General features: G+C 45.9%; 1 pseudogene; it reads right to left on the bottom strand.

The window, feature by feature from the left end:
* Positions 1-15,394, bottom strand: part of LOC122940390 — a 1,294,760-nt pseudogene that overhangs the window by 1,036,759 nt on the left and 242,607 nt on the right.

The raw sequence follows: 15,394 nt of genomic DNA, 5'->3' as shown, positions 1-15,394 counted from the left end.
TACGGCGACTACCCTCAGCTTGGCTGAAAACATCATGGAGCATTATATTTGTAATCTACGGAGTCGTCTTTTTATTTCCACGAAGCAGGCTTTCTTCTGTACTTCAGATGAATAATACTGGAATATGGAGACCTGTACGCCGTTTATCGTGAGCTCCGAGTGGTCCCTGGATCGCTGTGTCTCTATCTTTATAGTGCAACACTTTCCTAGGATTGGGTGAGGTGGGCGTCAAGAAGGCAACGGTCTTGTAGGGACGCAATGTGATCTCTCCACCACACATAAGGACGATAGGCCTTTGTCTTTGAACTTTTCAGCTATCCACTTTTCAATAAATTCGGTAGCATTCACGCCCTTCGCTGTTTCTGCCACCCCAACAAGCATGATATTATTCTGGCGTGACCGGTTTTTAAGGTCATCCGTTTTAGCATATAATGTAGCGATATCTTTGGCGGTTACTTTGGCTGCTTTTTGGAGCAGTTTGACTCATTCTGCCACTTTGTGCAGATCATGACGTATGATAGAAAGGTCCTCTTTAAGGCTACCAAATTGTATATTCAAACTTTTAAGGGTGTTATTGCAGCTTGCTATGGCAGCCATTACATCTTTCAAAGTGGGTTCTGCTGTCTCCTCCTCTTGACCTTGTGCTTTTGATTCTACACTATATTGCTGCTTATGGGATAGCTGGGACCCCTGCACTGTCTGCTCATCTTCTGATGAACTTTCCTTCCCTTCTGACGCAGATTGAGCCCTCTCCGAATCTCCCCACCTCTCCTTCAAGCTCTTTCGAGGCTTATGTGCGTACTTCTCCGGGCGCGCTGCTATCTCATGGCATGCTGTAACAGGCGCACTCTCCTCCTTGTCTGCGCCATATTGCATCCGTGCCTCATGCTCTGGTTTCATCAGAGTTTTGCCCTTTCTTGGCATTCTGATGGCCTCTGGTTAAGGAGTGCACCTCTGTGGAGCTAGATGTCCCCTTAAAGTTAAGTTGGACAGTGGTGGTTTGCTATGGACAGGCTGGAAGTCAGGATCCTAGCAGGAGCTCCGGGACGAGCGTGTTATGCCATGCTCCGTTAGGCCCCGCCCCGGGAACAAATACATTTGACCATAATGGAATCTGCTCCCATTGGCCTGATAATCTGTGTATGACTCTCTGGCAGATCTACTCCTTGGCATCAACTGGAGGTGTTTGACGGTGCCACCTGCCACACTGAATAACCTGCACTGGAGGCTGGACAAGATAGTACAGATATCAAACTGGGCCAGTTCCAGCCACTATTACAATCTGCCTCCCTCCCAGAAGTATATGGAGTCAGGGGACAGGCTATGTGCAGAAGAAAGGGCACAGTCAAGGTACGACTGAACCCAGTAGTTCAGGCAATGCTTGTCCTTTTGCCGATATGCGTCAGGTTGGCACAGCATTTAAAAAACTTCCATCACATTAAAAAAACTAAATTGGCTGCTGCTGTGCCTTCTGAGACTTATTGTAGGGGTAGCACCACCAGAGAGGGTAGAAGGTCTCTAACTCAGCCAGGTTGGAGATGCAGATGACAGGCATCAGTAAAACATTCTCCCCTTTTTGCTTTGATTGCAATAATCTAAAAGTATGGCTATCCAGTAGTCATCACTTTGCTTAAAGCTAACCACATGCTTGCCAACATGTAGGCAACCAAGCACGCAGTTTGTCATGCTCACCAGCATGCCCGAGGACCCAGTTCTTTAAGACCCCACTGCACGGTTGGTCATGGCCAATGTCATAGTCATCGTCATCATCAGCAGCAGCATATATATCATACCGAGTGCCAACCTCCTTTCCTATCTGTGCCTGGGAAAACTCCATGTCCCCCTGCACCAGAAACTTCTCCTCCTCCACTTCCTCTTGTATGCAACTTCGTCAATCCAGTTTCCTATCAGCTACAGGATCCCCAGAAAGCTGTGGAGGTTGTCGCCCTTCAGCTAGTCCTTGTTACATCAGCGTGAGCATTTGTTCTAATATAAGTATCAGGGTGATGCCATGTTAATGCTTCTCCCTCCTCTGGTGGCATCTTCGAAGGGGTTGAGGATGCTACACATGGCCCTGATGAGCTGTCACTGCCTGCGCCCAAAATAACATATGCTCTGCTGTGGTGGTCTCATGCATCATGTAAATCATTAATCTCTTTATGCTGCTCATAGCAATGCTTCAGCATATGTAAGGTGGAATTCAAACGGTACAAAGGCAGACCATTTATTTCAGAAGGGCCTTTTTAGCCACATAAGAATGGCTGGACAGTCCCCTGGACATGACCAACATCATCTGCAAGACACGTTGCTTTTTCAAAAATGTATACACCACTAAATTTATGATGTGTGCCATACAGGGAACATGTGTTATTTCCCCCAAATGAAATGCAGCGACAATGTTCATTCCATTGTCACCAACTACATGTGTGGACCCGCTGTGTCACTTACCGGTTTGGCTTTGGGCCAAACTTGGGAGCAGGAATCTAAGTGTTCCCCTGGTTTTCACCCTTTATCCCGCTCCAAGATGCAGGAAGCTGGTCTTAGCTGCAGGGGAGAAACCAGGTCGTTACCGCAAGAGTGGTCCTGGTTAAGTGGCAGCTGGCCGAGCAGGCCAGAACGCCCCAGTGCAAGCACTGTGGATACAGGCAGGTGGAGCGAGCTGTTACTGGATGGAAGGAGTGCAGCAGCAGAGTCAGATGAAGCAGAGCCGAGTTAGTTATTTAGCAGAGCTGGAGCTGTTAGAATAGCAGAGCTGAGTAACTCAGGTGCAGCAGGTGAAACAAGCTAAACAGCAGACAGAGTGGTCGACAATCCGAATCATACACTTGAGAGCAGCGAGGTACAGGAGGATCAGGCAGAGACGAGGTCAGGATACAGGCTAAGGTCGGAAGCAGGATATCAACACAGGAACAACAAGCTGGAACCTTCGCTGTAGAAAACGACAATATTGCTCAGGCATCACAGAAAGGGGGAAGCACCCTTATAAAAGGTGGTAACTGGCCAGGATTGGAGAGAAGGCAGAATCAGGGGCGTGCACGAACCCTTAAAGAAACAGGACGCGTGCAGCTCCTACAAGGTGCAAATGAATCTGTCGCCGCCAGCGACAGTGCAGGAAAGCGCTTGTGCCCATTTTACAGCTGGAATTGAAGAAGACATTAGACACAATACCTTCATTACCATTCGAATAGTCACTTTCTCCTGCTGCGGAATAGAGAAATTTCCTGGTTGATTTTTTAGTTTTTCTGTTGGAAGAAAAGAAAGTCCAATAACATGTCCAAAAATATCTTCCTTCTTTCGGGACGAAGATTTGATTTTTCTAGATTTATCATCCATCCTAGTCCTTCTAGATCCTGCTGTACAATACTTAATTGTTTTTCTAGTGTCTCTTTCGACTCTGCAGCAATAAGAAAATAGTCTAAATAGGGGATGACCAGTATCCCTTTTTTATGTAAATCTGCAATTTTTTTTAAAAGACCCTCGGAGCTGATGTGAAGCCAAAAAGAAGGACCTGGAATTGGAAATGGAACACTTCTTTTCTCTTTTAAATTGCGAACCTTAAATACTTTTGGTGACCGCTGCATATTGGAATGTGATAATATGCATTGGTCAGATCCAGAGTCGCCGTGAAAGCATCCTTCCTTAGCAGGTTTATCGTAGATTTTATCGTCTCCATTTGTAAACGTTTGTACTGGAGATTAAGATTTAGGCCTTTTAGATTTCGAATTGCTCTGTACGAGCTGTTTTTTTTTTTTACTAGAAACACTGGAGAATAAAAACCTGTTCTCTCTTCTCCTGGAGGGACTGGAACAATGGCCTCTTTATGAAGCAGTATCATTACCTGGTATAGGAGCAAAGACTGAATTGTTTTCGACTCTCTGGTGATCTGGAAAACATTTAGAGGTATGGAAGAAAACTCTAGTTTGAGACCTGCGGATATTACATCTAATACCCAAGGAGAACCTGGAAATTCTTTCCCAAGCTGGAAAAAATTTCTTTAGTCTTCCTCCCACCCTGCTTCTGGCATCATTGATTTGTAGACTTCTGGGAGGAATTTTTTGGGGTTAAAGAGAAAACCTTTGCCTCTTCTTCTACCCCTCTGCCATCCGGATGAAAAACCTCTTTTTTTCTGATCCTGTCTACCCCTTGAGGATGAGCTGAAATTTCGTCTTTGACGAAAATTTCTGGGATCTGACAGAAATCCTTTTTTCTCCCAACCCTCTAAACATAAGGTCCTGCACAGAAGTTTGGCTGTTCAGATTCTTCTAGGTTTAAAGTCGCCATTATTGTTTTTAATAGGGAATCGGTGTCCACTATGGAACAAAGTGGACAACCAGACTCGTCCTCAGAGGATTCAAAGTCGGATCCAGAAGGTAACTCCCCTTCATCAAAATCATCCTCTTGTAGATCAACTTCAGAGGGTGTGGACATAACAGACATGGAAGTGGATGGTTTCTGGATGCTAACTTAAAAAGGTACACACAGCACTGCTCACTTCTAATATTATCCAGAAGAGAAGGAGATTCTTTAGACACAATCTTTTCAAGACATTTCACACAAAGGGGTTTCCTACGACCGGAAGGCAGTCTGCTGCAAGATCTCGTCTGCCACGTGACCCGCCCTTCCACACTCTCCTTATGGATCTTGAGCCGGGCGTTTCAAAGAAATAAACTATCCTGCCGGAGATCTTTTTCCAGCAGGAGCATCTCCACGTATCCCCAGAGGGATAGGAAACAACTGGAGCAGGTAAGGGGAGGAGGCTATTTAAAGATCTCCACATTGTTTCCATGTCCCTGGGGAGGCAGGTTAATCCTCCTGTCAATCGTGCCAGCCGTGGAGGCGTTTGGAAAAGACATAAATTACTCTTACCGGTAATTGGATTTTCCTTTAGCCTCCACAACGGCACTTACCTGGAGGTTGGCCCGCCTTCTCAGGGACAGGAAACAATTAGCGAGATCAGCCAATAAAGGGCCCCCTCCCTCTTACCTCTCCAGTTAATAACCTAGGACTCAGAATAGGCATGAAAACAAGGAGTAATTTAATGAGGTATAAACATAAACAACAGAGATAAACTCACTCATAATAGAAGCACTTCAAAACTTCATATTGTGCTAAAAAAAAAAAAGAAAAAAGGTAACTACTCCTATTTCCTCAAAGAGTATAAAGCAAAAACATATGTAGAACTATCTACATACTGAACACTTTTTCGGGTGGGAATCCCGTGCCGTTGTGGAGGCTAAAGGTAAATCCAATTACTGGTAAGAGTAATTTATGTATTTTCGCCACGCCTCCACAACGGCACTTACCTGGAGGAATAACATAGGATACCTAACTAGGGTGGGACTACCGCAAATAAGACTTTGCGGCCAAAGGACAAGTCTCTATTGGTGGAAACATCCAGCTTGTAATGCTTAAAGAAAGTACGCGGGTTGGACCATGTCGCTGCTCGACAGATCTCGTCCAATGAAGCTGGGGCACCTTCGGCCCAGGATGCTGACAATGCTCTGGTGGAGTGAGCTTTCAGTGAAGGAGGTGGAGCGGTCCCCTCAGTTTCGTAGGCTAACGTAATGCATGCCTTTATCCATCTGGAGATGGAGGTTTTGCTGGCTGCTTCGCCTCTGTGAAGTCCCAGATCTGTCCCATCTGTCCCAGATATTGTATTAGCAACTGGTTCGACTTCCTCAAAACATCCGTTGCACTCAAATACTGAAGTACGCACCTTCTAACATCCAAATTATGAAACAATTTTGCCTTATCTGATGTCGCCTGGGAACAAAAGGAGGGGAGAGCGATTTCCTGTTGACAGTGAAACCTGGATACTACCTTGGGAAGGAACTCTGGAGCATGTTTTAATATAATCCTGTCGTCTAAGACCGTGAGATATGGAGGCAAAATAGAGAAAGCCTGGATTTCTCCTACTCTTCTTGCAGTGGTGATTGCTAATAGGAAAACTGTTTTGAGTGTTAATGTTCTCAAGGAAATTTCCCCGAGGGGTTCAAAGGGTGGATGCATTAGCCTGGATAGGACCAGATTCAAGTCCCAAGGAGGGACAGAAGATCTAAGCCTAGGGCGAATTCTACTTGCCCCTTTAAGGAATCTTTTGACTACACTTAAATCTGAAAGTTTGATATTTAGAAAAGCACTCAAAGCTGCTACTTGGACTCGAATGGTACTTACGGATAGACCTTTATCAATCCCTGTCTGAAGGAAGTCTAAGATCAGGGTCACCTCTGGCTCGCTGGAGGGATCCCACTTGTTGTTCCCAAAACGTAGAAAGGTTTCCCAGGTCCTTAAATAGATTTTAGACGTTAAGAGGTTTCCTACTCTGCAACAGCGTGGAGATTACAGACTCTGAGAACCCTTTCCCTCTTAGGATGCTTCTTTCAGTTTCCAGACCGTCAAGCGAAGCTGGCTGACTCTGGGATGCATTACTGGTCCCTGGAGAAGCAGATCTGGTCGGGGTGGTAGCAACCAGTACTCTTCTCCTGCTAGGTTTTTCAGTGTAGAGAACCACGTTCTCCTGGGCCAGTAGGGTGTGATCAGGAGAACCTGAGCCTTCTCTTCCAGGATCTTGGAAATGACCTAGGGTATTAGAGGAAAGGGTAAGAAGATCCTGAGGCCAGGGTGATGACAGGGCATCCACTGCAAGGGGTCGGTCTAGAGAGGATAGGGAAAAGAAGCCCGCGGCTTGTCTGTTTCTCCTTGTCGCAAATAAATCGATTTTTGGAGTGCCCATCTGGCACAAATCTGGGCAAAGATCTGATGGTTCCGGCTCCATTCCCCCGGCTGTAGTCAATCCCTGCTTAGGAAGTCCGCCAATTGTTTTCTCTCCCTCTTACGTGGGCTGCTGATAGAGAGTTTAGGTTTTTCTTGGCCCAATCTAGAATCTTCCTTGCAACTAGGGACAGGGAGCGGCTTCTCGTTCCCCCTTGCTTGTTTAGGTAAGCTACCATGGTAGAATTGTCCGATAGGATTTTCATGTTTTTCAGATGGATATAAGGGAAAATTTTTATTATGGCTTCCCAGACTGCACTTAGCTCCCTTATATTCGATGAAGCTTGTTGTAGCTTTGTCTTCCAGGACCCTTGTGTCATTTTCCCATTCATGTGGGCCCCCCAGCCCTGTTGACTGGCATTGGTGGTGATGACTAATAAGTCCGTCTGTCTCCACTCTAACCCTCGGGATAAGTTTGACAGTTTCATCCACCAGGTTAGGTTCATCTTTAGATATGATGGGATTTTTATCTTCTTGTTCAGAGATAATTGATTTTTGTACAAATTCTCTAACAGGAAGGCTTGGAGTGACCTTGAGTGGTGCTGAGCCCACTTTACACATGAAATTGTTGACGTCATGAGTCCCAATATTGGTATTATTTCCCTGAAGGAGGTTATCCTTTGTCTTTGGAAACTCTTGATACTGGAAATTAAATTGCTTTTTTTCTGTTCCGGCAGAAAAGAGATCATAAGGTGTGAGTTCAGCAGAACACCCAGAAATGTTTTTTCTTGTGAGGGAAGAAGACAGGTCTTCTGGTGATTTATTATCCAACCCAGGTCGGCTAGGGTAAAAAGAATTGTTTGAAGGTGGCACCGAAGAAGACTTTCTGACGGGGCTGTAATTAAAAAGTCGTCTAGGTAAGGTATGAAGGAAATTCCTGCTAGGTGAAAGAATTTTGCTACTTCCACCATGAATTTTGTAAACAATCTCGGGGCAGAGCTGAGGCCGAATGGGAGAACTTGAAATTGATAATGATGGAGAGATCCCTTGAACCAAACCGCTATTCTCAGAAACTTCTGGTCTTTCTTCTGGATTGGGATGTGATAATAGGCATCCGCCAGGTCTACTGTCACCATATAGCAATTTTTTTGTAGAAGATTGATCACTGACCTCACCGTCTCCATTTAGAATTTTTTGTAAACCACGTATCTGTTTAGGGTCTTTAGATTTATTATTGCCGTGAAGGTACCGTTTGGTTTTTTCACCAGAAATATGGGAGAGTAGAAACCTTTCTTCTGTTCCCCGACTGGTACCGGAATAATGGCTCTTTTCTCCAGGAGAAGCAATATTTGCTGGTCCATTGCTTCCTGATTTTTTCCCTTGAGTCTGGAGTTTTCCATGTAACGGTCTGGGGGGATGCGGATTAATTCCAGACAGTAGCCTTCTTTTATAAACCCCAGTACCCAAGGGGAGGCCTGAATTTTTACCCAAGCTGAATAAAAATGCATTAGCCTTCCCCCTACCGCTCTTCTGGCATCATTGGGAAATAGTGGCCCGGGAAGACTTTTCGGGATTAAATAGGAAGTCCTTCCCTCTTCCTTTAGATGACTGCCACGGCGCCCCTGATTCTTTTTTCTTTTGATCAGGTCTACTACGTTTCTGGGGCCGAAAGGAACGTCTCTGATGAAAGAACTTTGATTCCGTGGGAAAGCCTTTTTTCCTATCCGATGCTTTCTCCAATATATCATCAAGTGCCGTGCCAAACACTCTATCCCGCTCGCAAGGTAGGGCACATAACTTATTCTTTGATGCCATATCCCCCGACCAGGTTCTCAACCAGATGGCTCTACGAGAGGCATTGGACAAGGCAGCTGTTCTGGCTGACAGTTTTACTATGTCTGCAGAAGCGTCCGCCATAAAGTTTGCGGCCTGTTTCAACACGGGGATAGAGGCTAGAATATCTTCTCTTGGGGTGCCTGCCTCGATGTGTTCTTCCAACTGACCTAACCATAAGGACAAGATTCTGGCCGTATAAGTCGCCGAAATTCCGGGTCTTAGAATCGCAGTAGAGGACTCCCATGTTCTTTTAAGCAGACTCTCACCTTTTTTTGTCCATTGGGTCTTTGAGTAAGCCCAAATCCTCAAAGGGCAGTGCTGTCTTCTTAGAGATTCTTGCCACTGGTGCGTCCACCCTAGGGGTCTTGTCCCAGGTAGCTGAATCCTCTTCCGAAAAAGGATATTTTCTTTTAAAAATCCTTGATGCCGCCTGTCGTTTCTCAGAATTTTTCCATTCGTTAAGGATTAAGGTCTTAATACTGCTGTGGACCGGAAAGACAGCGAACAGCTGGTCCTGCACTGATAGTGGTTCCTTAGGTTCCTCTAAATTAATTGTGGCCCGGATGGTTTTTAGTAATGAATCTGTCTCTTCAATAGAACAGAGAGGCTTTCTATAGACGTCGCCAGAGATAGAGGAGTCTGAGTCGGCAGTGACTTCCCCTTCATCTACGTCCGAATCTTGCTCAATAATGGAAGTACTTGACGTAGAGGGTTTTGGCGGAACAGTAGTCATTTTTGCTTCTACTGCAGCCCCCACTTCCTCTTTAATAATGGTTCTGAGACTCTCAATAAGTAAAGGGGATTCATCTGAAACCACCTTATCACAGCACTTTTGACATAAGATCTTCTTGTGAGAACTAGAAAGCGCTTTTTTGCAGATAGGACACTTCTTTTTGATAGACGGTTCCTTTTTTGAGACGTCTCTCTCCTATGAGACACAAATTAAAGTGCCATAGTAAGTATTTGAGGGATATTTAAAAAAAAAACGCCACCAAAGATAAGTGTAGGAGGGAGTCAAGAAAATTACACCTGAGTGTCCCTTAAGCAATACTAATAGTAATAGGGAGGAGGCTTACCGGGCTTGAGGGCCTGGGAGCATCTGTGGATTTTTCAGGGGCCTCGGATCCAGATTGCAGGGACATGCTGCCGGAGGACAGAGCTTAATGGCTGCTGGAAACGCCGGCAGCCCGCTCTGTATTTCAACTTCCTGGTTCCAGGTTGCGTCATAGCCCCGCCCCCGTGCGTGCCGCCGTCCCGACGTAACTTTGCCCAACCAGCACGGCGCACGGAGGAGTCACATGGGGAAGCGTCTCTCAGGCCAGTAACGCCCCCTGCTGCCCAGAAATCTGCCGGTCCAGGACACGGGAGAAAAAAAGCCTGGGGCCACCAGCGTCCGCCCGGATTTACACAGAGAGGAGGGAGGGATGGAACAAGGCAACATCCCGCGAACCCTCCTCCTGCAACGGCCCTCCGGCAGAGCCGGGAATACTTACATAAAGGCAGCGCTCGCTGCTGATCCGCGATCCCGACCTTCTGAGGGACAGGAAACAACTGGAGAGGTAAGAGGGAGGGGGCCCTTTATTGGCTGATCTCGCTAATTGTTTCCTGTCCCTGAGAAGGCGGTCCAACCTCCAGGTAAGTGCCGTTGTGGAGGCGTGGGGAAAAAATACCTTTCCCCGCTGATGCTACCACCCTGTCTGTTTTTTTCAAGTATCGCACGGCCCGCTGTGCTTCCCCGCAGTTTTTCCACTCAGTCAGTATATTAATACTCAGCATCGGTACATGGAGGAGGAGACGCCAGGGTTTTTCAATGGGCGTCTCTTTCTCTCTGGCTGTGACGCTCTTCGCTGTGAATGGATCGTGGCACAGCCAGGGAGAAGAAGACACCCATTGGGAAACCCTGGCGTCTCCTCCTCCCTGTAGCAATGCTGAGTATTAACATACTGAGCAGAAAAACTGCAGGGGGGCACAGTGGGCGTAGGAGCAATATTTTAAAAAAACAGGCAGGGTGGTAGTATTAGAGGGGGTACCCCGCTAGGAAAGGTATTTATCTAAACTAAAAAAAAAAAAAGGAAAAACACGAAAGACAACATGACAATGCTTCAATTTGCACATATAAAAGGAGGGAGAAGAAGTGGAAGCAACAATCTGCTCTGTTTTTGTTGGGGATAGGAGGATGTCCATTGAGGAGGACGTGGATAAACACCTGGCGTAAGGTCCCAGAAAATCAGCAATTGCAAGCTGCAGCATGGGGGCCAAGACCATACAGCGCTTTAAGAGGACAGGTTCCACTCAGAACAGGCCTCGTCATGGTCGATCAAAGAAGTTGACGTATGTCGTCATGGAGGAGTGGAAGAGGATTCAAGTGGCAACCTGTGAAGCTCTAGTGAACTCCATGTCCAAGAGAGTTAAGGCAGTGCAGGAAAATAATGGTGGCCACACAAAATATTGACACTTTGGGCACAATTTGGCCATTCTCACTTAGGTTTGTAATCACGTTTGTTGCCAGTGGTTTAGACATTAATGGCTGTGTGTTGAGTTATTTTGAGAGTACACCAAATTTACACCGTTATACAAGCCGTACACTGACTACTTAACATTGTATCAAAGTGTCAGATCTTCAGTGTTGTCCCATGAAAAGATAAAATATTTACAAAAATATGAGGGGTGAACTGACTTTTGTGAGATACTGTAGGTACCAGCAACAGATCTTGATGATTTCCTTGCCCAAATGCATTCAGCATGGCAGAACATTCCTCAGACAATCATTAGTAACCTCATCGGTAGGATGCCAAGGCGTGTAAGTGAATGTATTTATGCACGTGGCTTTCATACTCAATACTGAATAAAGGCAAGATGTTTTGCATATTTTGTTTTCATTTCTTATCATTTACAAATCATTAAAGTGGTTCTACAATTTTTTTGTCGGCACAGGTCATCAATATCAGCGGGGGTCCGACACCCTGCACCCCCACCTGTTGAATAGTAGCCATGCTTGACATTGCAGCTCAGACCCATTCACTGGAATGGGACTAATCTGTGCCTAGGCCATATGACTGATGAACGTCACATTGCATGGGCAGGAAGAGGCCTAAGAGCGCGCAGAGCACTGTGTCCTCCCAATACATCTGACCGACAAGGCTGCCAGGAGTTGAATCCGCTGCCGATCTGATATTAATGACCTCTCCTAAAGATGGACTATATATATTTCATATATATACTGTATATCACCATTAACGCTGTCACATTTCCATCCATATTTAATTAGAATTTTAGCTGAATCAGTGAATATAACGCTGAAAAAACTGACAGAAGACAGAACCTAAAAATGTAACATAAAATTATATCATCCAGTGAAGGAGTAGAATCTTAGAGACCTCTCTGCTTTACTTATTGGTCACTACTCACCTGGGCGGTTTTCTGTAGGAATGTCCTCTGTACTCTGCGCATCTCCTCTCACATATGTCTCTGTAGGATTAATATTGTTCAGATCTTCACCCGGATTCACAAGCTGTGAAACAAATATTGTAGAAGTCATCAGACGGTTGGAAAAGTCATGTAGAAGGTTTTATATGACCTGAAAAGATGACCAAAAATGATCGGTCAGGAGTTATCTGACCCAAATATCTTCAGGTCTCCAGTATACAGTCAGGAACAGAAGTATTTGAAAACCCTGCGATTTTGCAAGTTCTCCCACATTGTTTTTGCAAATGTTACCCTTGCTGGCCGTCCCAGGGGTGTGAAGCCGGTAAGCCAAAGTTCTTTACGTCCGTGGCTTGTTTACCTCCTAGGATTGGGCATAATCATCTGCTCTGCTGCAGCCAATGACTGGATTTAGGGGTAACATGTCCACAAGAAACACATCACCACTAAAGCCAGTCATTGGCTGCAGTAAAGCAGGTGACCATGCCTGTGCCGGCAAAGGAGAAAACAACATTTACTGGAAGATGGACACACAGGAGCGGGCACACATAACGGAGCTGAGGGTAGACTAGACTTATCACATGCATCATTCAGAGAGCATGTCTTATTTCTCCCAAATACAAAGCAGCCACAATGTTCCTGCAATTGTCTCTGACCATTAGGTTAGGTGAGGAGACAGCCAGCGCGGTTGTTTGCTTCTTGATGCACTTTAGAAAGTATTTGGCAACTATCACCCAGGGAGATCAGCTGTAAAACGGCATGGCAACGCTTCACATCATAGGAAGAAGGGGGAACGGGAGCGATGTTCTGCACTGCTTCTGTTTGGGACAGGAGGATTTCCATGGAGGAGGCCGATAAGTGCCTGGTGTTGGAACAAACGTGGTGGTGTCAATAGGACCTGGCCTTTTTGCTACAGTGCTGCCTCGCTGCAAAAAACATTGATCTAATGGGCTGTGAAAGGGATGAACTGTTCCAGTCCGTAACCATTGCTCCAGGTGTCCATTGTGTGCACCTTTGCTGCACAAGCTAGAATTGCAGGAGTGGCCTACATTCACCGCCACTTGAGAGTACAAAGCAGGGATGGCTTTTTAAATAATGCCAGCTATATAACTTCTAGTGAGGCTGAGCACATGCCATTAGCCAGGTATCTCCACAGAGACTGCACCACCAGCAACTTGTGCAAGCAGAGTTGTTTCTTGGCCACACATTCCATTATCGATTCCATTTCGTTTTCCAGCACCGTGGAGAAAAACTGACAGACAAGAGATACTTGCACACTACACACCGAGCTAGCTGCAGGCGAGCTTGTTTTAGGTCTGGCATGTTTTCAGTATCATCAGCATCACCAGTTCCCAAGCTGACAATACTAGAAGCTGATCTGGCCCTGGCAGGTTTTGGGAGGTTCTAACTGTATGTTGCTGTGACAAATACCACCCCTCGTGCCCGCTTGACGACAACTATGTAGAGCTCACGAGACACAGTATGGTCACTGGTTACCAAGGTGTGACGTTACGCCCTCCCGGAGGAGCGAATAAGGTCAGCTTGGTACAGTTTACACCGACTCCTTCTGTCCACACGGCTCAGAGAGGCAACAAGTTGAGGGAGCCTGGTCACTGCCCCAGTGAAACAGAGCTTACTCAGCCCGGGAAACCTGCCACCAGCTTCTCGTTTGATATCAGCCCAGTCCGGATTATATGGGGTGAGAAACCACACCGCGGTAGCTTATAACTAGGCCAAAACACGGATGTGGGGATTCGTGATCGAGATACAAGACAGCACAAGAATAAATTATATATTTAATCGCTTTAAGGGCACACTAGATAATACTCTATACACAAAGAATATATACAGTGGATATGAATACAGGTAGTATGGTACAAACAGGATTACACAGAGTACAAGCCAGTTACCGGATAGATGAATGTTCCTTTGGGTTATGATGGTGGAATAGTCCTTGGTTGCAGTCACGTGGGGGCAGTGATGTCAGCAGTTTCCAGGTCTCTCCAAATACATGGCACGATGTGACCCCCTTTCAGAAAAAGACACGCCCGCTTACTGGCACAAGCCTTTTAAACTGGAGCCCCAGGATCACATAAATATATTTGACTTATGTCTGGGATAGACGGGCGATTCATAATTCCTTATGAACCGCCGGTTCCATAATGTCTGGGGGGAAATGATAGATCTGGGCAAGGGCTGAGACCCCCTACAGAGAGGTTTTCCTGTAGGAGCTGCCCGTCGAGAGCATATCACTACCTCTCTTAATGCCTTGCACTGGCTCCCCGTCCAACAACGGGTGATGTTCAAGATTGGATGCTTCATGCGTAGGGTATTCCATGGTGTGGGGCCCCTGTACCTGCGACGTAAATTCACCAGGTACACCCCGTTGAGGAAATTGAGGTCTAGTAACTCTGCGAATTTTAACATCCCGCAAGTTAACAAGATCAGACGTGGAGGTAGATCCTTTTCGGCTCAAGGGGCCAGATTTTGGAACCACCTACCTCTGGCCCTGAAAATGATTCCGTCTTCTCTCATTCATACGTGCACTGAAAACCTTACTTTTCAAACAGGCGTTTGATCTTCCTATATAACACTTATTTTGGTTCATATAATTTTGGGAGTTTTCGTAAATTTTTGTCTATAAATTCACGGGTGGTAATGTCCCTTCTATTTTAAAGATACTTTTTCCTCACGTTTATTAATTTTGTTCTCTTCACATTCTCTATATCTCGTCCGAACCCTTTGAACCTTGAGATCCTCCTACCTTCCCTCCCTTTTTCTTGATTCTCCATTTGATAAGTGCTAGGAAATTGGTCTCTGGAATAGGTGCGTTATTCTCTGGGCCTTTACGGCCCATGGCAAAGTGTCATGCCTTCTTCTTGAATTAGCCAGCTAAGCGCATCGAGGCCCTAAGGGTAGGACTGCGTGTACACAAGACTATACATCATCATCATCATCAGAATTAGCTGGCCTTTGTACTGGCTGGTTGAGGTGTGAATTCGTACGCATGAGGCCTCCTTGAAGTCAGAACCCCTGTGGAGTTAACTACCTCTGCTATCTGACACGCATATGGTTGGAGTGAGAACTTATTTTGCAGGAACACTGACAAAGGTGAATCAGATGAATATCATGGCTGCAATTAAATAATGACCCATATTCCTCACAGTTGCCTTCACTCTGTATTGCTGCCACTGGCACCATCCTCTTCCTCTGATGTTACCTTCTTCTCAGCACCCTGATCTAGCTCCCAGATCCTGTCCAACACACAATCATTGTAATAGTCCTCAACCTCCCGACCATGAAAACTGTGATATGTCATCATGGGCTTCCTAGCCCCCTCCAGATTACCTTCTTTATACTTGCCTTGAGTTCCACTGCTGCTACCACTGCCCCTACCATCACCAGTACAGCTACAGGTGCCACT

Source organism: Bufo gargarizans, chromosome 6 (assembly GCF_014858855.1).
Source record: "Bufo gargarizans isolate SCDJY-AF-19 chromosome 6, ASM1485885v1, whole genome shotgun sequence".
NCBI lineage: Eukaryota > Metazoa > Chordata > Amphibia > Anura > Bufonidae > Bufo > Bufo gargarizans.
The sequence above is the reverse complement of the archived record's forward strand: the minus strand, read 5'-3'. Positions and strand labels throughout refer to the sequence as shown.